Raw genomic sequence first — 27,730 nt, 5'->3', positions numbered from 1 at the left:
TTTATTCTTTTTTATCTTTTATTTGTTTCAGTCATTTGACTGCAGCCATGCTGGAGCACTGCCTTTAGTCGATCGACCCCAGGACTTATTCTTTGTAAGCCTAGTACTTATTCTATCAGACTCTCTTGCTGAACTGCTAAGTGACGGGGACGTAAACACACCAGCATCGGTTGTCAAGCAATGTTGGGAGGACAGACACACAAACATATACATATATATATATGACTGGCTCCTTTCAGTTTCCGTCTTCCAAATCCACTCACAAGGCTTTGGTCGGCCCAAGGCTGTAGTAGAAGACACGTGCCCAAGGTGCCACGCAGTGTACTGAACCTGGAACCATATGGTTGGTAAGCAAGCTACTTTCCAAACAGCCACTCTTGCGCCTATAACTTACCACACAGCCACTCCTGCACCTATAACTTACTACACAGCCACTCCTGTGCCTATAACTTACTACACAGCCACTCCTGCACCTATATTGGGTAAAAATAGATTAACATAAACTTCATGAAGCTGCCTTTGCTTTCTATTTTAGCAATACCAGGTATTGTTTAGCATTAGGTCAAACCTGATTGAGCAGATTTATGAACAGCTACAGACATCTTGTCACTTTTATTGCTATTTTGGCCAACATATTGTGTATCCTTTATTTAAGATGATATAGTATTATTTTAGGGACATTTGGCTACTATTATTAGTAGGTTGGCTGACCACACAGAGGTTTCTTCATTAACTTGTTTTCAGATGCACTGGAAACCTGGAAAGAAATATAAAAAAAAAACATTAAAGAAATAATTATCTCTTTTTGCATTTCTTCCATTAAAAGAATATAAACATAGGTGCAGGAGTGGCTGTGTGGTAAGTAGCTTGCTTACCAACCACATGGTTCCGGGTTCAGTCCCACTCTGTGGCACCTTGATCAAAGTATCTTCTACTATAACCTCGAGCCAACCAAAGCCTTGTGAGTGGATATGGTAGGCAGACACTGTCCCCCCCCCCCACCATTGCTTGACAACCAAAGCTGGTGTGTTTACGTCTCCGTAACTTAGTGGTTCAGCAAAAGAGATCGATAGAATAAGTATTAGGATTACAAAGAATAAGTCATGGGGTTGATTTGTTTGACTAAAAAGACGATGCTCCAGCATGGCCGCAGTCAAATGATTGAAACAAATAAAAGAATAGTTAAGGAGCTCACTTGGCAACCACTTGGTTTTGAGTTCAGTTCCATGGTACAGCACCTTCGGCAAGTGTCTTCTGCTATAGTCCCAGATCAACCAATGCCTTGTGAGTGAATTTGGGAGATGGAAACAGCATGGTAGCCCAGTGTGTATATGTGTGTGTCTTTGTTTTTGTTTCCCACCATCACTTGACAGCTTGTTGGTTTGTTTATGTCCCCATAAAAAGAGACTAATAAAATAAGTGCTTGTCCTAAAAAATAAGTCACAATATTGATTTGTTTGACTAAAACCATCAAAGCTGAGCCCCAGCATGGCCACAGTCCAGTGACTGAGACAAGTATAAGATGAAAGATCATTTTTGAAAAGTCTGATTTGAATACCAGCAACTCATAAATTAAGGCAGTCTACTACCTGTTGTCTTTTCTTATGTCACTTTAAGCTTTTGTAATGGATTTTTAAGTATTCGTATGTGCTTCAAAAAAAAAAAAAAGGCCTACTTTGCTTATTTTTTGACAATGTAATATTCTGAAGATACATAGGCATACTTTGATGTTATGTCTTAGGCTATCAGATCATTCATTTCCTAAAGCACTTTCCCACCTGAATATTATTTGTTAGGGAGCTGTTTATGCCCTGAATTATATAACAAAGAGGCATTTAAACTTTACATATTCTACTTAAGTTTTCTAATGCACATTTATCGTGATTTGATATATGGATTGAGTAAAACCATATCCTCATCTCTTCAAATGACAATGAATGCTCTAGTGAGCAGACTGGATGTGTTGTAAGTTTATATTTTGTGGCATGTTAGTACAGCCTGGTGTTTGGTCTCAAGTAGCAAAATAAGCAAGTTCAATTCTGCATTTAGCAGCTAATCTTTTAAATTGCTAACCTGAATGGGCCAGACTATGAGCTAGAGTATCATAAAAAAATGCTACGGAATCTGTTATTTCAATGTATGTTGGCAGCTCTTCTATGTACCATTTCCTCATTAATTGTAAACAGCTCTTGTAGTTTCCTTGTAACAGTTCTTAAAAGTTTTTTTTCCTTTTTTTCCTTCCATTCCTTGAAATGCTATCATGTTATTTAATACTGTATATTGCAAAAACAATGAAAAGCTAAAGCATTTATTTTTTTCGCTAACAGCTTCAGATAACCTGCAAGATTAGAGAAGTTTTATTTGTTTTTATCCTTAAATGTTATAGATCTCTCGGTTGTTGTACCATTATCATCATTTCTTTCCCATGCTGGCTTAGGTTGAACAGTTTGTCACAGTCTACATCAGTTCTTATTTGAACTCTGTGTGTGTGTGTGTTCTTAATTGTATAATAAAATATTTTAATTTCATTTTTGTATGTGGTTTGCAAGATCCTTTATGTGAATTCGTGTGTTGAAGCATATTTTATTGTGTCTGGGGAGAGTCATTCTCTTTTAGTGCCTTATCAATTTAACACACTCACCAATCTGATTTCCACTCATTTACTTATTATTTTTTACAAAAATGTTTGTTGTGACTTGCAATATTTTCAATAGTCATCGATTCTGTCTGTTATCACAATACCAATAACAGACAGAATCAACAACTATTGGAAAGGTTTCCAGTCCCAGCAAAAATTTTAGTAAAAACAAATAAATGAGTGGAAATCAGACCAGTGAGTGTGTTAAATTGATAAGACATTAAAAAAGAATGACTCTTCCTGGACACAGTAAAATATTTTAAACTATTATATTTTTAATAGGAATACATACAAAAGCAATACTTCAAAGATTTTTATTTTAATGTCTGCTATCCATCTCGGTGCAGAATGTGAGTGTAAAAGGAAATCATCTTCCTCATCATCTGTTTTCCATACTGGCATGGGTTGAACGGTCCAATGAGATCTGATGAGACAGAGGACTACTTCTCCAGTGTCCCAAATTTAGCTTGGATACCCTACGATTGCCTACCCTAATACCAATTACTTTAGAGTTTACCAAATCCATTTCTTTAATGGCACCAGCACTACAAAGATTGTCTTCTCTTCAGCAAGACTAAAGAGCCCTCTTCAACCCTGTCTTGTCTTTGCTCAACTCACCAACCAGGCTTTTCTGTTCTTCCACCCAGAAGCATTTTCTTTCTTTACAAGAGTTGAAAGTGTAAGATGGCAACCCTTTCAACATCAACAACAAAATGATGGAGAGTTATTTCATCAACATGAAATTCAAGTTGAGGAGAGTAGTGGAAATATTCGTTAATGATTCTCAAAATTATTCTAGTGTTTAAATCTATCATACAAACCTCTTCTACATATGAATACTTCTGAATTTTCCTCAGCACCTTGGATAAACCTTAAGCACTTGGGAGAAGTAGGCTAATTTCTACTCGATTGGCAAAAAAATTCTTTGAATGATTTTGTGTGCATATTCATTCAAAGCTTCTTACATTTTAATATACAGTTATTATAATAGTGTTGTGTTATCATCATTTTAATGTCTACTGTTCCATGGGTCAGATGAGACTCTTTGAGGCAGATTTTCTGTGGTTGGATGCCCTTTTTGTTACCTGTCCTTGCATGTTTCCAAGCTAGGTATTATTTTCCTATGGCTAGACAGGTTTTTTCATGTAAGGTTGGAAATTAAGTATATCGCTTGTATGACAGTAACACTTCCTCCCAAACCCGCTCACAAAGCTTTGGTCAGCCCAAGGCTACAGTGGAAGACACTTGTCCAAAGTGCCATTCAATGGAACTGAATTTAAAATCATGTGGTTGGGAAGCAAGCTCCTTAAGCACAGAGCTGTGTATGTCATCATCATCATCACTTAACATCCATTTTCCATGCTGGCATGGGTTGGATGGTTTGACTGCACCAGGCTCCAGTTGTCTGTTTTGGCAAGGTCTCTACTGCTGGATGCCCTTCCTAATGTCAACCACTTTTCAGAGTGTACTAAGTGCTTTTTATGTATGTATGTATGATGAAATTCTGTACAGTTCTTGTATGTATGATGAAATTCTGTATAGTTCTTGTATGTATGATGAAATTCTGTACAGTTCCTGTATGTATGATGAAATTCTGTACAGTTTCTACTTATTGAATTCCACTCACAGATTATTGGTCAACCCCAAGGTTGTTTTAGACAATACTTATCCATTGTGCCACACAAAGGTATTGTGCAGTGAATTTCTTAATCCCACAACATTATTCGTGTTCTGTTTAAACACAGGTCAGTGTTGATTGCGTACACTTATGACCAAAGATGTTTGAGCTGAGTTCATTCAGACTTTCTGATGTCAAGCATGATATTATTGTCCAATGTTCCTTTTCATTTGAAGATGACCAGGTATAATTTAGTTATTTCTATCAGACTGGTTCATTCATCTTTCAATGGATTTCAAAGAAAGTAACACTGGTACTTCTCCATCAACAACACTGCCACTCTCGTTCATCATTCACTACGTTTAACTCTTCCCCTATCTGCTACCCTTCCCTCACACTTTAATAAAACTACTCATCGCTCCTTTCTCCCCACAAGATCCTCTGTTCCTATTGTCTCTTGTGTTCACTTGTACTTTGAGGATTCACTCTGGCACCCTATCACTACCATATTATCTTCTCCCCAGTTACTCCTACAAACCCTTATATAATGTGAGATAGCTATGTGTTTTTATAGCAAGATACCTGTGCTTGTCCCATTATCATACTTTAGCCTCTCAACACCTGGCATAACCCCCCTCCCCCATCCTCACTTAATCAAGTGCAGAGAGTTAGTGTTCTTTTCTCCTCTTGCAAGTTACTTGGAAATCTCACTAGTGCTGGTGACATACAAAAAGCACCCTGTTCGCACTGTAAAGTGGTTGACACTAGGAAGGTCATCTTGCTGTAGAAATCACGGCAAATCTGACATTGAAACTTGAAGCAGTTCCGCAACTTGTTGGATCCTGTTTGACTGACCAACCCAAGCTAACATGGAAAGCAGACATTAAATGATGATGGTAACGATAAGCAATGAATACAGTGTTACATTGTTGGAGATAATGTTCACCATGACAGTGTCTCATGATACTTGGTTTCATACTTTACATTTTGAAATTTAATATTCTCGCTGGTAACATTATATGTATATCATTGTTTTATTCAATTAAAATGTCACCTCACTTTCTCCACTTCTTGCATTTCTCGGTCAAGGCTCCATACTTCACCTCTCTTATCACAGATATGCTTTCCTTAAATTACATAATTTTACCCTTAAGTTCTGCAATTATTGACTGATACTTCACAATATGTTACACCTGCCTTTTTATGCATTTTTTTTCTTAACCATCCTACCTTTTTGTAGTTTTTCTAGGCATGGCTATGTGGTGAAGAAGCTTGCTTTGCAACTTGGGTTTTGGGGTTGAACCCACTGCATAGCACATTGGGCAAGTGTATTCTACTATAGCCCCTGGCCAATGAACACTTCAAGTCAATTTGGTAGTTGGAAACTGTGTGGAAGCCTGTTGTGTGTGTGCTCCATCAGTTATGACGACAAGGGTCGCAGCTCAGCTGATATGATCAACGGAAAGAGCTTGCTTGTGAAATTAATGTACAAGTGGCTGAGCACTCCACAGACATGTGTGCTCTTAATGTGGTTCTCAGGGAGATTCAGAGTGTGACAAGGCTGGCCCTTTCAAATACAGGTACAACTCATCTTTGTCAGCTGAATGGACTGGAGCAATGTGAAATAAAGTGTCTTGCTCAAGGAAACAACACGTCGCTGGGAATTGAACTCATGACCTTACAATTGTGAGCTGAATGCCCTAACCACTAAACCACGCGCCTTCATACATATATATATATATATATAGAGAGAGAGAGAGAGCAGGGTAGGCCAAAAGTCACCTGACAGTAAATCAAAATTCCATAAATACTTAATATTCAATTTTTTTTATTCATTCTAATTATGAATGTTTAATAATTGAATTTTAAAACCACTGTTTTTTTTTTAAAGTCTCATAAAATAATTTTCTGTTTTAATCTTGGAATTAAATGGTTTTGATTTACTGTCAGGTGACTTTTGGCCAACCCTGAATATCTGTTGTCCCCTACCACATGACAACCTCTACTGGTTTGTTTATATTCTCATAACTTCGTGGTTCAGCAAAAACGACCCAGAGAATAAGTATGAATTCAAAAAGTACTGGGTTCAATTTGTTAAACTACACCCTCTGAAGTGGTACCCTAGCATGGCTGCTGTCCAATGAATGAAACCAGTAAAACATAAAAATTGATTAGTCTCAACCCCTACTTTATATAAGTGCAGATGTAGCTGTGTGATAATGAGCTTGCTTCCCAACCACATAATTCTGGGTTCAGTCCTACTGCGTAGCACCTTGAACAAACGTCTTCTACTATAGCTTTAGACTGACCAAAGCCTTGTTGGTGGATTTGATAGATGGAAACTGAAAGAAACCCATCGTGAGAGAGAGAGAGAGTGTGTGTGCGTGTGCTTTTGTGTCTGTTTGTCCCCCACCACTGCTTGACAACCAGTGTTGGTGTATTTATGTCCCCATAACTTAACGGTTCAGCAGAAGGGATCAATTAAATTAAGTACCAGGCTTTAAAAAATATATATACTCTTTATTCTTTTACTTGTTTCAGTCATTTTGACTGTAGCCATGCTGGAGCACCGCCTTTAGTTGAGCAAATCGACTCCAGAGCTTATTCTTTGTAAGTTGAGTGAGTAATTATTCTATCGGTCTCTTTTGCCGAACCGTTAAGTTATGGGGACGTAAACACACCAGCATCAGTTGTCAAGCGATGTTAGGGAGGACAAACTCAGACACACAAACATATACACGCACATACATATATATATATATATATACATATATACGACGGGCTTCTTTCAGTTTCCGTCTACCAAATCCACTCACAAGGCTTTGGTCAGCCCGAGGCTATAGAAAAAGACACTTGCCCAAGGTGCCACACTGAACCCGGAACCATGTGGTTGGTAAGCAAAATACTTACCACACAGCCACTCCTACGCCTATATATATATATATATATATATATATATATATATATATATATATGTGTGTATATATATGTGTGTGTATATATATATGTGTGTATATATATATGTGTGTATATATATATGTGTGTATATATATATGTGTATATATATATATGTATATATATATATATATATATTTACTGGGTCAACTCATTTGATAAAAATTCTTCAAAGAGATGTACCTCAGTATGGCTGCAGTCCAATGACTGGAACAAGTAAAAGATAAGCCGATAGAGTATAACATAAGACTTGCTTCTGGCTGTCAGATGCAACTCGACTATCACACTCGCATTGCTGACTCTCTTTATGTTACCTTGTCAGGTTTATACTTTCCATTTTAGTTTGAGTACTTTTTTCCTCTTTTTTTTTTTTTGTGGTGGGTATAACATCTGATATCTATGTGATTGATATGCCACAGACGTTGCATTATTCTTTTAGACAACTCATATTACTCGCTCCAGTTCAGCAAGTTGTAAATTGTTCCTTCTTAGCTTAAATAGTTTTGCAGTATTTCATTATGAAGTTAGCAATCCCAGTATCTCAGTCGGTAAATTCATCCCACTGTGTATATATGTAATTCCTGATACATAGTAATATCATGTTCAGTGTTTTGTTATGAAAAGAAAACAGAAAAACAAAAATCAAGGAGAATAATACCTATCTGAATGTGATTAGGGTGACAGCATTTGTGCTCAGTAACAGTGTAAGATAATATATACAGGTCATTATCAAATATTGTTTGTGCTTAAACAAAAGGTCATACAAGCTCTCAGTTTGTCATATATTCTACAAGAACAGACCATTTTTTAATATAAAAAGCACGCATGTATGTGTGTGTGTGTGTGTGTGCCGGCTGACAGGTCCCATGTTGATGGCATGTAAGGCGGCAAACTGGCAGAAATGTTAGCACGTCGGGCGAAATGCTTAGCAGTATTTCGTCTGCTGCTATGTTCTGAGTTCAATTTCATCTTTTTGGGGTCGATTAAATAAGTACCAGTTACGCACTGGGGTTAATATTCTCGACTTAATCCGTTTGTCTGTCCTTGTTCGTCCCCTCTGTGTTTAGCCCCTTGTGGGTAGTAAAGAAATAGGCATGTAAAAAGCACCATTCGAGTATGGTCAATGCTAGTGCCACCTGACTAGCCCTGGCACGTAAAAAGCACCCACTACAGTCTCGGAGTGGTTGGTGTTAAGAAGGGCATCCAGCTGTAGAGAAACCTTGCCCGATCAAATAGGAGCCTGGTACAGCCTTCTGGCTTGCCAGTCCTCAGTCAAACCGTCCAACCCATGCCAACATGGAAAGCAGATGTTAAACAGCGATGATGATGATATATGAAGAACACAAGTGAGGTTGTGTTCTTCTTTATACATATGCTACACTGTGAGTGTGTGTATATGTTTATGTGTATTTATATATATTTGTATAGGTATATGCTTGGCGTTAGGAAGGGCATCCAGCCGTAGAAACACTGCCAAATCTGACTGGGCCTGATGAAGCCTTCCGGCTTCACAGACCCTAGTTAAACCATCCAACCCATGCTAGCATGGAAAACGGACGCTAAATGATGATGATGATGACGATATATATATACACACACTTATAATGAAGTAACAACAAATGACAACTGTGAGTTACCTCTCAACTTGTAGGTTTAATACTATACACTCAGCCAGTCCTGGCACCTTACATGTTGATCATGTCTGCTAGATCAGAGTTGGCCTAGGGTTAAATAAGTTTTTTTTATTTTATAAAGAAGCAGGTACTGGTATAGCTGTATGGTTAAAATGCCTACTTTGCAAGCATGTGGCACCTATACACTCAGCCAGTCCTGGCACCTTACATGTTGATCATGTCTGCTAGATCAGAGTTGGCCTAGGGTTAAATAAGTTTTTTTATTTTATAAAGAAGCAGGTACTGGTATAGCTGTATGGTTAAAATGCCTGCTTTGCAAGCATGTGGCACCTTAGGCAAGAATCTTTTATAGCCCTGGGTTGACAAGTACCTTGTGAATTTGATAGCTGGAAAATGTGTGGAAGCTTGTGCGTGTACATGTATTTGTTTGTGACCTCCCCCACTGCCTAACAACTGGTGTTGATTAATTTGTGTCACCAGTAACTTAGTGGTTCTGCAAAAGAGACCAAAAGAATAGCACCAGACTTAAAAATAGTATTTCAAGTTGGTGCCCCAGCATGGCCACAGTCCAGTGACTGAAACAAGTAAGAGATAAAAGATGAATCCAGTTAATGATTATCCATCTTTAAAATAATTACTTCTTTCATGTTTTACATCTCGTCCACATTACAGATAGGGCAAATATTTATTTAGATCATTTTGGCTATTACCTTAATTTGTAATTAATTATTGAGCTTGCTCTTGGTTCATGTTTGAAATGTCATGTTTTTTAGCGAGTAGACATAACTAGGGAGATATTTGAAGATGGGTCTGATGAAATATAAATTATAGAAAATCTAAGAAGATCAAAGAAGCAGTGAGGAAAAAGTGGTAATGATGGTAAAGTAGGTTTTAATAATTTTTGTTTGAACAAGTATCACTGTAGACTAAAATTTATTATAAGTATTAAGACACAAACTATCAGGAGTTACTTTGGATTCTATTGCTTCATATCTATGTGTTTTAATGGGAATTGGGACAAAAGACCCCTAGGACAAAAGCCCCACAGGCAAAAGCCCCATAATTAAAGTGTGAAAGTGGACAAAGGCCCATGGTTATATTTTTTGGTTATTTTTTTCGCTTTTTTTTTCTTTTTTCTTGTTTCAGTTATTAGACTGTGGCCATGCTGGAGCACCACCTAGAGGAATTTTTAGTTGAATGTATCAACCCCACAATTTTTTTTTAACTGATTTTCAACCAGACCAGTGCATGAAGTTAAGCCTAGAAGGTCTCTCCAATTGTTAGAAATAACAGCCAAATCTCTTGAAAATTATATTATATTTTTTGGTTACTCTTTGATTTTTTATTTATTTTCTAAAAATCTTTTTATGTGTTTCAGTCATTAGATTGTAGCCATACTGGGACCACCTTGAGGAATTTTTAGTCGAATGTGTCAACCCTAGAATCATTTTTTAGGTGATTTTCAACCTGCACATGAAGTTAAACCTAGGTCTTTCTACATGCTAGAAATAACAGCCAAATCTTTAAGAAATTTATTTTTATAATTTCACATAAACGAAAACAGAAATCGCAGTTGTAAAAAAGAAAAAAAATTATTTTCCAAAATTCCAATTTTTAAACAAAATATATTCAACCAAAAATAAATAAGTAGAATAGAATAACAGAATATAAGACTCTTTACTAATCAATGTACATATTGTCTGAATTCTAACAAAAGGAAAAGCATTTACTTCCAGAAATGTGTAGAAACATAAAAACGATAAGAAATACGTTTGAGTAGCCTTTGGTACCATAATTCTGTTAGACCTTCAATGGCCAGAGAAAGTGCCAAAGGTCAGTTCATTCCCATTAATCTGTAAGGGCTGAGAGAAGAAAGCAAAAGACTCTAAATTTAAATTTTAAAATGCTGATTTTTCTGTGGCTAAAAATTCTTCAAGTTGGTGCCCCAGCATGGCCGCATTCTAATAATTGCAACAAGTAAAAATAAAAAAAATTCTGGTGTTTAATAACTGAAACAAGTAAAAAAGTGTAAAAAAAATAACAAAAAAAACCATGGGGCTTTTGTCCACTTTCACACTTTAACAATGGGGCTTTTGTCCTACACTTGTCTTAACGATGGTTTAATGCATCTGAGCTGTAGTTTGTATTCAGGTAGTCCCATATTTTCTAGATTAATTTTTGTGTTGTTCCAGTCTTGAACTAATAAATGCAAAGCTTAAAATGTGTAAGTTTTTGATTCACTGCTACTATAATTGTTGTTCCCTCATTCATTGGACAATGAACTTTGCTTGCAAAGACCTATTGAGGCAAGTGTAAACAAACCAAAATCGCTGATGTGGCCGATGACAGTACTGCCTGATTGGCACTTGTGCCAGTGGAATGTTAAAAGCACATCCGAGCATGATCGTTGCCTGGGCCTCGGATTGGCTCCTGTGCCAGTGACACATGAAAAGCACCATTTGTGCATGATCGTTGCCAGTGTCGCCTTACTGGCACATGTGCCAGTGGCATGTGGAAACAACATTTGAGCGTGTTCATTGCCAATGCCGCCAGACTGGCTCCCGTGCAGGTAGCACATAAAAACACCTTTTGAGCATGAGCGTGGTCATTGCCAGAACTGCCTGACTGACCCTTGTGCCGGTAGCACGTAAAAAGCACCCACTACACTCTTGGAGTGGTTGGTGTTAGGAAAGGCATCTAACTGTAGAAACTTTGCCAGACTAGATTGAGCCTGGTGCAGCCTCTGGCTCACCAGTCCTTAGTCAAACCGTCCAACCCATGCCAGCATGGAAAGTGGGCGTTAAATGATGATGATGATGATAGAAATAGTATCTTTAAGACTATATTATCCAGTATGTCTTTCTACTTGAAAGAATAAGTTTGTAATGTGTTGGGTGAATGGCTTTATGATAGATATGCTAGTTTGTTGGTTTGTCATGGAGATTGCATCCTACAGCTTTATGGGCAGAAGGGCTATTTGCCTAATGTTTATTTTAGACATTTTGTGTGTACAGATTTGGTCAGTGCCACGCAGGAAACTCTTGAGCCTTGAGTCACTTTGCAACTTCAGCCAATTAAAGAATATAATGCTACTCATGTTGGAGCCATGTAAAAGCACTCAGTACACTCTGTAAAGTGGTTGGCATTAGGAAGGGCATCCAGCCATAGAAACCATACCAAATCAGACTGGAGTCTGGTGCAGCTCCCCAGCTTGCCAGCTCTGGTCAAACCATCTAATCTATGCCAGCATGGACAATGGATGTTAAATGATGATATATACAGACGTGTGTGTGTGTATATATCAAACCATGAGAATGAGTGCTCAACACCATGTTGATGAATAAAGATTCTTCATTTGTGTATTAAGGCTACCGTTGGTTTCCTGTTAGGAAATACCTCCACAATTATCAAGCCTATCACATGGAAACATTGGTATTTGTCTCTATTTTGGATTAAAACACAAAAGTTATGAAAGTCACAATAAAATCATGCAAGACTTTTGATAAACAAAGATACAAGACATAAATAAAATGTGTGTGTGGGCATCATCTAATGTCTGTTTTCTATGCTGGTGTTTGTGTTGGACAATTTGAAAAGAGCCGGTAATCCTGACAACTGTACCAAGCTCCTGGTTTCCTTGGCTGGATGCATACCCTTACACCAAACACACACACACACTCACACTTAGTGTACTGTTTTGTTATTGGTAGGATCAACAAAACAAGCGCTCCATTTAGCAAGAGATACACATTTAATAAACACAGGATTGTACTACTGGCACATGAAACTTGTAATAGCTCATAGTTAAGTCTGATATCCAGACTTTTAACTAAGAGGCTGGAGTATATTGATTGGGGGCTTGCATTGTTGACCTGTAGAAAAGAGCAATCCTATATTCTGCAAGAATCATTTGAATGATTCTTGAAATTTGAGGAAACTTGTTACCAAACCTCAAGACAATAGCCCTGCTAACTAATATAACCTGTAATAGTTATAATAATAATTTTTAAATTAGTCTACATATGTTAGGTCAATTTAAATGTCCATATCCTGTTCCTAGTAACTAACTGTAATTTGCTTTCATCCTTCTGAAATTAATAAATTTGAGTTTGGTGGGATTAACTTAATGCCACTAGGCATTTTATCCATTGCTCCACTGATTCTGCCATCTACCACCTTAGAAATGCAAGCATATTGTGAGATTTTTTTTTTTTTATAGCACTAAATTATAAAAGTCTGAAAGCAAGCAATTAAGGCGGGATTATACTTGAAGATAGAAATTGATAGAAACTGATGAAAAATCTACAAAAAAAAAAGACTGTAATAGATATGACATTAAATAAATAGTTAATATACAGAACACTATCAGATATGCTCTAATTCTACTTGTAAAGTACATCTCTAACACCACCCAACTGAGAAATGTTTATCATTTTCTAATGAAGTATTTCTTTATAATTTTCAACAGTTTTAGGGCCTATAGAAAAAAAGCAAAGAAAAAACTCCAAAACCTTGTTTTCCAGTATTTAGCTTTGTCTTTCTCTTTGTGTATGGTTAGTCAGCTGAGGTGGATTAAATTATTTTTTCTTATGCTTGCCATCTAGTTTTTATTTTGCAGATGTGCATACTTCAAAATGACAAAAACATTTGTTAGGAGACAAGGTAAACTATTCACAGATGTTTATTTGTGATTTGTTGAATGTAGGTTTTATTTTTATATGAATTCCACTTATAAGATAATATAAAAAGTAAAACCCACAGGCATCTTACTTGCTGACAGAGAAAGGTCTGGTATGGCACTTCAGACCCACTTTATTATCAGCCAATAGTGAGAGATAAATCAAATGAAATCTCAACAGCACATTGGAATAAATATTTTCTTTGATTGGGACCACAATATCTTATCAAACAATAAGGATGCTATCACTAGTGTGTTCTTTCTTTAAATAAATGTCTAACTCACCATTTATTTTTAATTTCTTTTCTATTTGGCGATTGATGTGTCATCTTTGGATGGCACATTATCCCATTATGTGTTGTATGAAGCTGACAAAGGCGCAACATTCCCAGGGGTAATAAACTGCTGATGGAAGTCGAAATAATTTTCTAGATTATCTAAGAGATCTTTCATTGTTTTGTTTTTTAATGTTATATCACTCCTACCATTATTGTTCAGAATAGGCAAATATAATGTTTAATCAATTTTCATCTGGTTACTTGAGATATTTTGCAGTTACAATGGTTTTGCTTTGGTATTATATGGCATTAAAATTACACACAATTAATTAATGAGTACTGTAGTAATTAGCACAGATTAGTTCTTTTCAAACCACCAATGTTCTAAATACAAAATCTAATTAATTTCTTATATTCATGAATTAAAGTTGTGCTTAGTCCTATGATTGTAGATAGCTCTCCTCAGTACAGTGTAGAATTCCCATGTGTGTTGCATTCTTGTACAAGATATATAATTCTTTGTGTATCAGTTTGCCTGTCTGTCAAACAGGTTCTATTGTATTCTTTATATATCTTTGAGTAGACAGTGGTTGAAGACAACCAGCTGTAAAAGCAATAGCTTTCACAGAAAGCTTTGTGTTGGTGTAGTAAAACAGAGGTAAAAACTTCCATTATCAACAATATTAAGTAGCTGGAAGAGAAGCTAGATGTCAGGTATACTTAGCAAGGGGAGAAGCCAAAGTTAACAGGTTTGTTCTGCGATGCTCTGCAGTGTGCAAATCAGATGCATGAGATGTTCCAGATTGCAAGGCAGTGTACTAGGCAGAGTTATTGGGGAGAAGTGTGTACAAAATGGTAGCAGTGCACTTGGCCTCACTGCACTGAAAAGAAAAAATGTATGGAAATGGTATTGTGAGAGATTGTTGAATGAGGAGAGTGCATGAGAGAGAAAGGACCTGCTCCAAGTAGATCCAATAGATGAACCAACCATTGAAGCTGACAGTCATATAGATGAAGGTGCTATTAAGGATATGAAGACAAGAAAGGCAGCTGGACTATCATGGTTAGTCATTGAGATGTTTACTTGGTGATACAGGTCATGTGCTACTTACTTGCATAGTCAATCATTGACTGTCTCAAAGACAAAGGAAACTCTAGAGAGAGAGAGAGGGAGGAAGAGGCAATCAATGAAATTAGGAAAAGAATTAACCTAGACAGAAACCAGTTCAGCTTTACACCTGGACAGGGTACCACCATTGTTGTATTCCTAGAAAGATAGCTACAGGAGAAATACTTAGCTAGGAGTAAGCATGCTATGTAGCTTTTGATTTTGGAGAAATCATTCGATAGTTCCACACTTTATACTTGGTAGTCACTTAGATAACTAAGGATAGCTGAATGGCTTGTGAGAACCATACAAGCCATGTGCAAAGATGCCATTAGTAAGGTGAGAGTTAATGAGTTCAGCAAGAAACTTAGTATACTATGTGATGTACACCCTCTGTGCTAAACTCTTTGCTGAATCTAGTGATGGAAGTCCCAAAAAGGTCATAGGTGATGTCCTTCTTCCTCTGATTAAGCCATTAAAAAGAATTGTGTTAGTATATTGGTTGAAATAGCTGAGATTTTAAATATGTTGTGTGTAAGATTTAAGGTAAAAGTTCTTTATAATTAGTAAGAAGAAACATGAATATACAGTATTGGTCTAGTTACTCCAAGTAGTAGATTCTTGTATAAGTAAGACTGCATTTAAACATTTCTGTCAAAGGTAATCTTAGTAAACTCACTTGTGGTACACTCAATGAGTATGTTGAGACTATGCGTACTCATTTCTTTACATATCATTTCTAATCACCTTTGATAATGCTAGACCAGGTAACATCTGTAGTGAATCAAGGAAGCCTTAATTTGTTGTCGCGGATTGGCGCAGTTGTGCTTGGGCAACTGTAGCCAATCAGAGCTGGTCGTGTACCTATAAAAGCAGCAGAAGCACGCCTTTTTGCAGTCAGTCAGTAGAAGACCTTGAGGCCACCACCGTCAGCAAACAGATCTCCACAACTGACAGCACGGACAGATCTTAACATTTCACACCAGCCTTTGTACTACCGGCTATTGTCTGCTTGTTTTTCTTACATCCTTAGCACCGCAAACTTCTAAACCTACTTGTGCAATTGTATCAAGGCTTCCCTCTGACTCCTACACATATACACTCCCTTTGCTCAGCACTTGTCAACAATCCAAATAAAATTACTATGCTCTTTTAACAAACATGCCTTCTGACATTTATTTCTATATACTATTCATTCCACGTTATATTGTAACATTGTTACATTCGAACACGTTACATCCAATATCTACCACCTCTCATTACCTGTACTCCTCAAAAAATTTTATTCTGTTTATCTCTCACTATTTAAAATTTGTATGGCCTGACCAGGCTATGGGCTTGAGATTTTCTTTCTAGAAAACCATAAGTTTTTTTATATTATTTTTACTCTCTTCTAGCTATTTATCTTGTATCTTCTACCTGTTTCAGTCTTTTGATGGTGGCCATGCTGGGGGCATTCTCTTCAAGGATTTAGTCAAACAAATTGGCTCTAGTACTTATTTTTAAGTCTTGCACTTATTCGATTGATCTCTTTTGCCAAACTGCTAAGTTACAGGAACATAAACAAACCAACACCGATTGCCAAATAATGAGGGAGCAAGCTCAGATACACATACATGGCAAGTTTCTAGAGTTTCCATCGACCGTATATTCACTTGCAAGGTATTGGTCATCCTGGAGCTACAGTAGACACTTGCCCAAGGTACTGTGCTTTGGGACTGAACTCAAGACCATATGATTACAAAGTGAACTTCTCAACCATGCAACCATTCCTGCATCTTTATTATTTTCTACTTTGATTTTCTAAGAAGTAAGAAGTCCTTTTCCAAATCTTATGTCACCGGGACTAGAAATAGCAGCACAGAGCACAGACTGTTAAAATGACAAATACAACAATGTGTTGAATAGATAAGAATGAACGAGATAAGGGTTTTACTGTTGTGAAATTTGAAATGACTAAGGTGAGAATAGAGTATAGTTAATGTGAACATATGTCTGACAATATTTGTAAATGTGCAAGCGTAAGTTTAAAGATGGCAAGAGATTCTGTGTTCTATTGAGCTGATATAAGCAGTTAAATACTGCCGCTCTTCCGCTTCTTTTCATACACATGCCATCATTAATTATGTTTTATTTTGCTAGTAGTACATAATACTAAAATTATTTATGAGCTATGTGGTCACTTGATCTTCTAAAAATACTAGCAAAATATGTCAGCATGAAAGCCGTGCTATCCTAACCAAGGGAAACTATATTAAAAATATAAGCTAAGACAAGTGAGGCCATAACCCGTGGCCTCAGTCCACTTTATGCATACCTTTCCTTCTTAGGACACAAAACTCTACTTGTAGTGAAGACCTGTTGAGGCAAGTGAAAAACAAAATCAAAATCAAAATCGATCAACATCAATGGAAATCATAGCTGTGATACCAGTGCTGGTGGCACATAAGAGAACCATCCGAACGTGGCCATTGCCAGCGCCGCCCCGACCGCCTCCGTGCCGGTGGCATGTAAAAAGCACCATCCGATCGTGGCCGCTTGCCAGCCTCGTCTGGCACTTGTGCCGGTGGCACGTAAAAAGCACCCACTACACTCATGGAGTGGTTGGCGTTAGGAAGGGCATCCAGCCATTGTCAGATCAGACTGGGCCTGGTGCAGCCTTCTGGCTTCCCAGACCCCAGTTGAACCGTCCAACCCATGCCAGCATGGAAAGCGGACGCTAAACGATGATGATGATGATGATAGATGTGTTGAAGATGGGAGGTGGTCAAGTTGGGAATGCCTTTGATTTTATTCTGCTTGATTTAGGTTGGACCTGAGCTAAAGAACAAGGAAAATTATTATTTAAGATGCAGTATTTGCTTTAGGAAAATTGCACTAGTTGTTGTTTAGCACCAAATAATTCCTGGTCAAGCAGACCTATGATCACAGACATTTCTTATTTCTTTATTGCCCACAAGGGGCTAAACATAGAGGGGACAAACAAGGACAGACAAAGGGATTAAGTTGATTACATCGACCCCAGTGCGTAACTGGTACTTAATTTATCGCCCCCGAAAGGATGAAAGGCAAAGTTGACCTCGGCGGAATTTGAACTCAGAATGTAACAGCAGACAAAATACCTATTTCTTTATTACCCACAAGGGGCTAACTAAACATAGAGGAGACAAACAAGGACAGATAAAGGGATTAAGTCGATTATATCGACCCCAGTGCATAACTGGTACTTAATTTATTGACCCCGAAAAGATGAAAGGCAAAGTCAACCACGGCGGAATTTGAACTCAGAATGTAGCGGCAGACGAAATACCACTAAGCATTTCGCCCGGCATGCTAACAATTCTGCCAGCTCGCCGCCTTCTATTTCTGTCATAACCATCCTGTCTTTTATTTAAATAGCGTGTATTTCACTCTCCTACCCTGATGTAATCTCCAGGGATACAGGCATCCAGCAACAGGACCTCCGTAATGCTATGATGGACCGTGATGTCTGGCGTAGCATAGTAAATTCCATTGTCTCGACCCTGGTCGAACAATAATAAAATAATAAATCTCTGACTACATCACTCATTATGCTCCTCTATTTATAAGATGGTAGGATCCCTTTTGAAGGAGATTTGGCTGCTATTTCTAACAGGTTGAGTTACCTGTTTTAGTTCATTCAGTGACTCAAGTTCCCTTGTTCATGCTAGACGATCAGTTTCTTTGAGATCTTATCTAACAATTAGAAAACAATTAGAAAATGTGAATTCACTCAGGCTTTAAAAATTTAATGTAAAACTGAATGTATCAAGATTCTTTTTATTTTATCTATTTTTATTTACCCATGTGTGAAAAGTAGAAGGAAACCTCAACAAAATAAAAAAAATTGTTGGCAAAGATGAATTTTACATCTCGATGCCCTTTCTTACTGCAAACCACTCACACATCAAATAACAGTAGAGACTCATTTAATCAGTTAGACAAACTAAGAAAAGCTGTGTTACGTAAGTTATTCAAAAGAATAGGCGCAGGCGTGGCTGTGTGGTAAGTAGCTTGTTTACGAACCACATGGTTCTGGGTTCAGTCCCACTGCGTGGCACCTTGGGCAAGTGTCTTCACCTATAGCCTCGGGCCAACCAAAGCCTTGTGAGTGGATTTGGTAGACGGAAACTGAAAGAAGCCCGTCGTATATATATGTATGCGTGTGTATGTTTGTGTGTCTGTGTTTGTCCACCTAGCATTGCTTGACAGCCGATGCTGGTGTGTTTATGTCCCTGTTACTTAGCGGTTCGGCAAAAGAGACCGATAGAATAAGTACTGGGCTTACAAAAGAATAAGTCCCAGGGTCGAGTTGCTCGACTAAAGGCGGTGCTCTAGCATGGCCGCAGTCAAATGACTGAAACAAGTAAAAGAGTAAAGAGTAACAACACTGAAGAATGCAAGCAATGGGAGAACCTCTGAGCAGTCATTCAGCTCACTAGAAATAACAACCAAATCACAGTCTTAAAAAAAGGAAGGACACATTACACAGTATTGTTTTAAATATATAGAATCAGGATTGCTATATATGGAATACATTTGCTCATAAGTTTGATTAGTACCGACTGGATATTACAATGCAACGACTAGTAAGGTTATAAGACCATGTAATTAGTAGTGCAGTACCTTAATCTCACTACATTTACACCAAATTAAATATTTCTGCTTTATAAAAAATATATTTAGTTATATCTTTCCACTTGAACACACCTGACAAATAACAATTAAATTCTAGAAACTATTATCAATGGTATAATAATAATTAGTGTAATTATATCTATGTTACTATTTGTATACCATTTCTTTGTGTGATTTTCTTGTGGTTATCACAACAAACTTGTATTTTTATCTTTAAACCATTATTAGACAAATTTGAAATGCAGCTTTTGTCCTATGAAGTTTAACTTGAAACAGGGTACAGAAATTAGACAGCTACTTATTGTTGTCTAAAGAAACGTGTTGATATTATCAGGTTTCTTAGTGACTGACGTCAGAAAGCTGTCACCTGGATTTGAAAGCTCTTGTAGGACAATGACTTGGGTTTAATTTTACTCCTTATCATCTCAGTAAAAAGTGCAACACCACTCAGATCACATACAAAAGGAAACAAGAAGGTGCAAATAAAATGTACTTTTATTCATCTCTTTATGTTGATGCACATAATGCAACTAATATGATTCTGATAGACAAATTAATCCATTTTTTACTTTATTTCTAACTACAATATTTACAACTAAAACTGTTGGTTTCAAATCTTGTCACAAAACCAGTAATTGTAGGGGAGGGTGTAAGTTGATTACATCAACCCCAGTGCTTGATGAATCCTTATTTTATCAACCTCAGTGCTTGACTAGGACTTAACCCCAAAAGGATGAAAAGCAGAGTAGACCTATGCAGAATACGAACTCAGACTATAAAGATGAACGAAATGCTGCTAAGCACTTTCCCCAGCATGCTAATGATTCAGCCATCTCACTGCCTTAGAATTAAAATTATTATTTTAAAAAATGTTGTATTTGTAATTGTGTATTTTGACTAATTTTGTTAAACAGGAGTGGCTGTGTGGTAAGTAGCTTGCTAACCAACCACATGGTTCCGGGTTCAGTCCCACTGCGTGGCATCTTGGGCAAGTGTCTTCTGCTATAGCCCCGGGCCAACCAATGCCTTGTGAGTGGATTTGGTAGACGGAAACTGAACGAAGCCCATCGTATATATGTATATATATATATATATGTATGTGTGTGTTTGTGTGTCTGTGTTTGTCCCCCTGGCATTGCTTGACAACTGATGCTGGTGTGTTTATGTCCCCGTCACCTAGCAGTTCGGCAAAAGAGACCGATAGAATAAATACTGGGCTTACAAAGAATAAGTCCCGGGGTCGATTTGCTCGACTAAAGGCGGTGCTCCAGCATGGCCGCAGTCAAATGACCGAAGCGGGTGAAAGAGTAATTATTTAAAAAAAATTATTGATATATTAGTGCTGCTTTGAAAACACAACGAAAGGTAATGTGTCCATATAAAGATAAGATAACATGAGTATTTTTAAAGGTATAAATAACATGGAATATCAAAATTTATCAAAATATTTTAAGAGATTACACAAAGAAACGTAATTCAACTCTTTAGAACAAATCATCATCATCATCATCATTTAGTTTCAACTTTTCCATGTTTGCATGGTCAGACAGAAATTGTTGAGGCAGATTTTCAATGGCAAAATACCCTTCCTGTTTCCAAGCAAAGTAATATTTCTCTGTTCTTAGTCGTGTTTTTCACTGTAGACTAGAAACAACAACCTCACTTGTATGACAATGGAGCTCTGTCTGCACAAGAGTAAGAGTATACACACACACACACACACGTGACAGGTTTTTTGGGTGGGGTTTCCATCTACTACATCCACTCACAAGACTTTAGATGGCCTGGAGTTTTAGTAGAAGACATTTGTCCAAAGTGCTGTGCAATGGGGCTGAACCCAAGACCACATGATTGGGAAGCAAACTTCTTAACCACATAGCTATGTCTATACCAAGTTCATAGTTCATTGAAAATCTTCAGAAAGCTCATTCCATTGTGTGTATGCTGTATCAATACGGAATGTGATATAGATTTTTAACTTCATATGTTACTGATTCGATTGTGTCCTGGGTAAGGCATTAAACTGCATCCAGCAGTGATGTTCCATCTCAAGAGCTCAGGGGTTTTGGGAAGTACGGAGTTACTCTTAGTCACTGCTATTTTCACATTTATTTTGACCCAGGATGGGAGCACTTGTCAAAAGCCTCCAGTTATGGGTCAAATAGTGGCAGATGGTTTTAAAGCTACGTTGTACAGGATTTGGAGGAGAGCTGGCCTCTAGACATGTTGCACAGGCCCACTGGGTGTAGAAATGCTCTGATGTCACATGAACCCTATCTACAGGTTAAGTAGGCCCTAAACCTCAAGAATGGGCAGGAGACTAACAGAGTGAAGTGTAAGAAAACCAACTTAAGGCAACAGGAAACCACTGCTGTATTTTTCTCAAGAAAAATCATGAATCTTTAGACTTTAGCATGAAGGTCCATGATTACCAACACCTGTGGCCATGACACATGAGAGATGAATGACATGGTCTATTTGTTGGATTAATTTGTTTTACAGGTGGACAGCCTTTCTATTGTTTACTCCTCACTGATGAAGTAGGGGTAGAGCCATGACTGCAATAGAGGCATTAAAATCTAGGATAGTAATTTCAAGTGTCTAAAAACAAAACAGGGAATGTAGTTGGCTACAGATGTGAACTGAATCTATCCAATAATGAGATCCACTTGTCTGCTCTACTCTAATAAATGTATAGGTTTCTTCTCATTTTTTTCCTTTGAAAACCTTTTTTACATTTATTTTTTCTTTCTCTTCTCTCTGCCATCCTCCCTGTGTTTTCACCTACAAATCTTACAACAAACAATATGTGCTCTTTTTACAAACGTTTTAAGCCTTTATTAATAATTTAAAATCTGTCATGTTCAATTTCTTTGTTTTACAACTACAATTTGTACCACACTTACTTAGTTGTGACTAATTACAAGTATAAACAGCTGGAGACTTTAATATATAATTTCTACTAAATATTAACAAAAGTTAAATGCTTATGGTAAGCTTAACCCTTGTTTCCGTTTTTTTTCTGTTGAAATACATTGCCTTTTCTTTCTATTAATTTTGAAAATAATGAAGAATTTAGCAAAACTTTGTCCTTGGAACCTAAATTAACATGAAATTTTGATTGTAAGTTTTAATTTAAATCAGTTCAAAACAAGAATTTTGTATTTTAGAACTAGGGATAATCTGAGGCAGTTTGGTTTCAAAAGAGTTAATGTGTTTATAATGAAGTTTCATGAAGTAAGTCACGGAGCAAAATTTAAGAAAAAGCTATAATAATATGAATAACAAGAGCACTCAGAGAGCACAGGCCTCTGACAAGGCAACACCAATGTCCTCTCAGTGATTAGCCAGAGATGATTTTTAAAATGAGAATATCTGAAATAAACTCGACTGCTCTCACAAACAAGAATACTAAAAATGAATCCGATCGCTCTCAAAAATTAAGTAAAAAAAAAACAGGAGAAATAATTCTGAATCCTTGTCCAGTACCAGATAAATCCCCAAAATCTAATCAGCTCATGCCAGTCATGAGGGCAAACATCCCTTAAAGTTTCATCTGAATCCATCTAACGGTTCTTGAGATATTTTGTCCACGGACAAACAAACAAACAAACGCAACTGAAAACAATACCTCTGAATATGGACAGGGCTTGCATGATGAACTCTTGTTTACAACTATCATGCAAAGTCAGTGCAAGTAGACAGTAACACATGTAAGCTCACATGCTTCAGCATACACACACACATGTGTTTGTGTGTGTACATGTGTCAGACAGGCTTCTTTCCATCTCCCAAATCCATTTGCAAGGCTTTGGTTGGCCTAGGGTTATAATTACAAGACACTAGCTCAAGATGGGATTGAACCCAAAACCATGTGGTTTCAAAGCAGACATCCTACCACACAGCCACATCTGTGTACTTGCACATGCACACACACACATGCAGTGCCCATGCGTTTATGTTTGTATATATTCATAACATGTATTTTCTAATATCCATTGTGAATATTTATTGAAGGTAAATACATGGGTACCTTTCTTTATTTCTATTTCTTATTATTATTCAAGATTACGACTGAAGTATAAAATCACCTGATATGTAAAAAGGTGATGTTATCTCAATTTTTATTCATGTTTTTACAGTTGTTTACAGGTATGTGATGACAGAAAATTACTACTTGATATTAAATGATTTTAGTTTTAGCACAGTGTAGTGTATTTTAAGAGGTAAATACCAGGAAAGGCAGTGAGAGATAAAGGAAATTGTAGATAAACAAATGAAACATGCTTCGGATAGATATTTATATATTTGGCTTTTGGATAGACTAGAATCATGAAGTAGCAGATATAATTTGATAAAACAAAGTAATAAAAAATTATATTGTGGTAAGCGTATGTTGAAAAGATAATCTTTAAAGTGCATATGAATTGAATATTGTGAGATAAATAATTGTGAGATTGTTGAAGAGTATATTATAGAAGAGTTTTAACAGTCATTGTACCTTTAAGGAAATCATGCACACTCACAACAGATATAATGTTTTGGTTAAGAAACTATGCTTTCACCTTTAGATGGATCTTCAGAAGCTAATATTAAAAGTTAAGACTATATCACAATTTTATTTCTTTAAAAAAAAACACAACCTATTAGGTATAAAGACACAGATAACTATCATCTATTTAGATACATGATAGTCTTTTATATCCTATGTTTACAAATTTCTATTCAGAATTGTGTTTTTAGCCCCCCCCCCAAAAAAAAAAAAGATCTCCAATGCTTCAGTACTGTATAAGTCCCATAGTATTTTATTTCTATTATATGAGTTGGCATTTGTCAAAATCCTTCAGTGTAGTTCATACCAAATGTTCTAGTGTGTAGGATAATTAAGTTTAGGTTAGCCATAGACAATACACCAACAACAGTAATCTCTGTCTATACACTACTATCTGATGAGTAAATGGACCATTTTCCCACTTGAATGGCAGCAACCTCACACTATCACAACTGTGACAAAATGAACACTGGCTAATCAAATGTGCATGGTGGTGGCTATGGGTATGGTTTGAAGAATGAGAAAGATGAAAACTCTTAGAATTCTGTAACAAATGAGCTAACCATTTGTAATACTAACTTCAGAAAACTAGCCAACAATCTTGTCACCCACTACTCAAGTAAACACTTAACCCATTTGTTACTGTATTTCTGTTGAGAATCCTCTGTTTCTTTCAATTAGTTCTAAATATAACAAAGAATTTAGTAAAATGACTTCGTTATAATTAATCTAGTGTTAGGAACATAAATTGTGACCAAGGTTTGGTGGAAGATTTTAATTCAAAACTTTTGTACTACAGAGCCAGAGGCGGTTTCAGGTATCAAAAGGGTTAAATTAATCATTTGTTAATCCTCTCGCTAACGTATTTATTTTGAGATGCTCTGTGTTTCTTTCAATTAATTTTAAATATAATAAATAATTTAGTAAAATAACTTAGTTATCATTAAGCTAGTGTTAGGAACATAAATTGTGGAAGATTTTAATTCAGAACTTTTGAAAACAAGACATTTGTACAACAGAGCCAGAGGCAGTTTCAGCCAGGTTGGTATCAAAAGGGTTAAGCCAGATAGACTTCACAGTCCCCAGGAAACTGGACAGACAAAGGATTGTGAATATTCTTTCCTTCATGAAGAATCTTAAACACAAGACAATTTGGTGTGGCAAAGGCAGGAAAACAAAGATTTTTATTCTTCAGAAAGGCATTAGGTGACATGTATCTTGAAAGAAGAAGAAGAATGGGACAGGCACACGCCTTACCACAGGCACCAGGTTTGTGATGGGAACAAGGTATCAACCAGATGAAGAGTGACAGAGTGGTTAGATGATACTAGCTTGAGTAATAAAAGCCAAGAGATGGGCCTAGAAAGATTGGAAGAAAGGAGGAAATGGAACATTATCAGACAGCTTAATCAGAAGGCATATATGGCATGAGGGAAGCTAGAAATAAGGGGTTAAGCAATGTTCTGTGATAAAAGATTCATGTTTCAAATTGTAAAGCACTGTGTTAGGTGATTTAGATATTGTTGGGAAAAAGTGTTTGAAATGGCAGTGATGTACTTCACCTTTACTGAAAAGTAAGGCTTGGAGATGTTATGATAGGTTGAATGAAGAAAACGTGTGTGAGAAAGAGAGAGAGAGCTAGGAAGTAACCTTAAGTTGCTCTAGTGGAGGGACATGCTATTGAAATTAGCAACATGGCTGAAAGTGCAATTTGGGATATGAAAGTAGGAAAAGCAGCTGGATGATCAGGGATGAGATGATGAAAATATCTGGAAAAGTATGGCAGAGACAAGTCACTCACATAATCAGGACTGTGTCATACCCAGTGACTGGCAATATAGTATCATCAATAACTTCAAGGGCAAACAAGAAGCCCTAAAACGAAGCAGCTACTGAGGCATGAAATTGATGGACCAGGTTGTGAAAATAATGGGAAGAGTTATATTGTGTGACTAATTAAGAAAAGAATGTGTTTAAGAATTTCACTTTGCAACCATGTTGTTCTAGATTTAATTCCATTGTGTGATACCTTGAGCAAGTGTCTTTTTACTTTTCCCTTACAAACAACAATATAAAAGGATTTACAAAGCATAGATAAGTAAAGGACAAATTTAAGAAACTCAGTGAGATTTATATACTTTCAAACATATATTTACTCATAATAATGTCGCTGTCTTTTTAAATTCTCATACAATTTCTTGTACAAGTTTTTTGTCTGTTTCTCTGTATTACTTGACAAGCCAGTTTTAACTATACCAGTAGTGTTAATATCAACAATCAAAAGAACATTTTGTACAAATTATCTCAGTTATGTAGACATTTTTTTTTTCATATTTTTATCCTTTTTTGATATTTGGCAAATGTCATATTTCATCTAAAAGCCAGCTTTCTCTGTAGCTTTACCCTTCTCCATAAATAAATGTGCTAATTAGTTCTGCTTTCTTAATGGTAAGATGGTAGTACTGGTTTCACTAAAACTACTCAATAATGTTAGATAGTTGCTACCACTCGTGTTTGCCTCTGCTTTCATCCCTTGACCACAGAAAACTGAACAGCACTTGGCGCAGTTTAAATGGCACATGAAGTTTTCTTCTATGGAAGAAAATTAATGATAAAACTGAAATTTTTTTTTAATATGAATATTCAGTGCAAGACGCAAAAAATATACAGGGTGATTTAAAAGTCTCCATACATAGGAAAAATTTATTCCTTTTATAAAAACAGTTTATAAGATCCCCCTGATCCCCTGATCTGACCCCTCTTGATTTCTATCTTTGGGGGCATTTGAAAGGCACGGTGTATCGCAGAAAGATAAAAGACATAAATCATTTGAAGGAACGCATCACCAACTCCTTTGCACACGTATCACCAGATGTGCTATTACGAGTTCACAGTGAGTGGGGGTTAAACATATTGTAATGTGTATTCGAAACAGTGGTAACCATATAGAGCCTGTTAAATAATAATAAAAAACTGTTCTTATAAACTGCTTCTTATAAAAAGATAAATTACTCCTATGTATGGCGACTTTTGAATCACCCTGTATATTAGGAAAATAAACAAAATTATTTGGTAACTTCTAAATATTATTTGCAAACTAGAATAATTATTATAACTTCAGCAGGATCACTTTACCAGTAACGTAGGTGGAGAAAGCAATGCTTTATGTGGGCAGCACTTTTGGATCTGCTCTATAAGTCTGTATAAGAAGAGGGTGGGAAACTCAAGGGCTGCCCCAGGTAGAATACACTCCAGTTTCACCACTGCTCTTTTCATTGTTTTACCTTAGATACTCACAGTGTGGAAGATATCTTTGAAGAATGTCAGTGTGAAGGGTAATTTTAAAATGGTTTTAAAGGAAACCCGTGAGTAAAACTCAATTTGGGTTAAACATTTTAATTTTAATTTTAAAGGAACTATTTAGAAAAAAACTTCATTTTGGAAGAGATGAGTTGGGGTGTGTAATCCCAAGCAATGCCTGTTGTCTAGTGCATCATCCAACTATATTTTGTGCTGCATCCTACCAATTTTTTTTGCTTTGTTTTTGCTTAGATTTTTAATCTAATTAGGAAACTGCTCAAATGAACCCCCAACAATGCATATTTAGAAT

General features: G+C 36.6%; 1 protein-coding gene and 1 long non-coding RNA gene across 2 annotated transcripts in view; both read left to right on the top strand.

Annotated features, from left to right (window-relative positions):
• Positions 1-27,730, top strand: part of LOC118763576 (heat shock factor 2-binding protein-like) — a 342,154-nt gene that overhangs the window by 25,048 nt on the left and 289,376 nt on the right. The gene's annotated exons all lie outside the window — the stretch shown is intronic.
• Positions 1,992-27,161, top strand: LOC118763577. The gene is made up of 3 exons (XR_004999325.1): positions 1,992-2,001; positions 10,980-10,984; positions 26,774-27,161. It is a non-coding gene; the product is annotated as an uncharacterized LOC118763577 (long non-coding RNA).

The sequence above is a fragment of the Octopus sinensis genome, linkage group LG5 (assembly GCF_006345805.1).
Source record: "Octopus sinensis linkage group LG5, ASM634580v1, whole genome shotgun sequence".
Taxonomy (NCBI): domain Eukaryota; kingdom Metazoa; phylum Mollusca; class Cephalopoda; order Octopoda; family Octopodidae; genus Octopus; species Octopus sinensis.
Note: the sequence above shows the minus strand (reverse complement) of the source record. Positions and strands in the feature narration are given on the sequence as shown.